Source organism: Crocodylus porosus, unplaced genomic scaffold (assembly GCF_001723895.1).
Source record: "Crocodylus porosus isolate Cpor-Errol unplaced genomic scaffold, CroPor_comp1, whole genome shotgun sequence".
Lineage (NCBI taxonomy): Eukaryota > Metazoa > Chordata > Crocodylia > Crocodylidae > Crocodylus > Crocodylus porosus.
In genome coordinates, this window is record NW_017728937.1 from 946,525 (window position 1) to 947,841 (window position 1,317).

At 38.1% G+C, this 1,317-nt stretch overlaps 1 protein-coding gene across 5 annotated transcripts in view; it reads left to right on the forward strand.

The window, feature by feature from the left end:
• INCENP (inner centromere protein) overlaps positions 1 to 1,317 on the forward strand; it is a 32,709-nt gene that overhangs the window by 26,619 nt on the left and 4,773 nt on the right. The window lies entirely within an intron of this gene.

Below are 1,317 nucleotides of genomic sequence, written 5' to 3' on the forward strand. Positions count from 1 at the left end.
AGGAGACTACAGAAAGCATTCATTTTTACAAAAAGAGCTGAGAAAAATGGGGGAAAAAATTGCTACATGAAACTGTCTAATCAGTCTCATTTTCTGAGCTATCACTATCAGCAGTTTCTGCTTCTTCTGATCTTTCATTTGTATCAACTTCATGGAATTCCGAAAACTGAAGGTTTGTCCGGATTGAGACAAGCTTTTCTACTCTTTCACACGTTAGTTTATTTCTTGATTTGGTGCGAGTGTTTCCAAATATAGAGCAGTTTCTTTCACATGCTGCAGAAGATGGAGAAATCGGAAGCAAGTGAGAATCAAGAGGAGTCAGAGGCTGTGTTGTGCAAAGGTCTTGCCACCGTGTTGCAGGAGAGATATGCTTGACAGAGTCCCAGACTGCATTCCTGGACCAAATACCTGAAGATGTTCTGTATTCTGCAACATTTGAAAGTACCTTTCCAACATCAAGTCCTAAGTGTGTTGCTTGTTTCGTAATCCAGTCAAATGCAGTAGCAGTGCTATCATTCATCACTAACTTTTCTGCCTTTGAATCTTGGATCCAAGAGATCTGTAGCAGTCTCAATTGATTGGCAACAAAATTCTTCCCATCTGTTAATAGTCTTTCACTTTTCTTTCTTCTGTTCTTTTAAGTGGAGATGCACTTAGATTCTCAAAAACAGATGATTTTATCTGGGCCATTTGGAAAAGGAGTGTCTGACAAAAGTGCACTGTCTGATTCAGATGCAGTGATTCTAAAGCCAATTTCTTCAGCAGTCTTCAGGGAGTTCTGCAGCTGAATCCAGAAGACATCCTCATTAAGGGCAGTGTTCCTTACACTTCTGGGTACTTTAAGATCCTCAATTATTACTGTTTTTTGAAGATCTTCTTTGTTTTCTGGTAAACTTTCAAATGAGAGCACCACTCCACCCCATCTAGTTTTACTACAGAGTTTGGGTGTCACTATTTTATTCTTTGCATTCTTTTCTTCCTGCTGCTGCTTAAAGACTGCAGCTACAATATGAGTAGCTTTTACATGTTTTATAACTTATTTTGCTCTTCTATAGATCTTTTGTAGTGTCCAACTTCACGATGTCATTAAGAAACAAGTTTAGCCCATGGGATGCACATCTTATTGCAGTAATATGTGGATATTTATTCATTATGATCTCCCATGCTGCTTTCATCTTACTTGCATTATCAGTCAGCAAAGCAAATAAATGTTTAACCACTCCCACTCTTCTGTCGGACTTCACATATTTTATTACTAATATACTCTGCAGTAAAGTATGCCTGTTCTCTCCTGTTTCAGTGCTTCTGTAAAAAAAA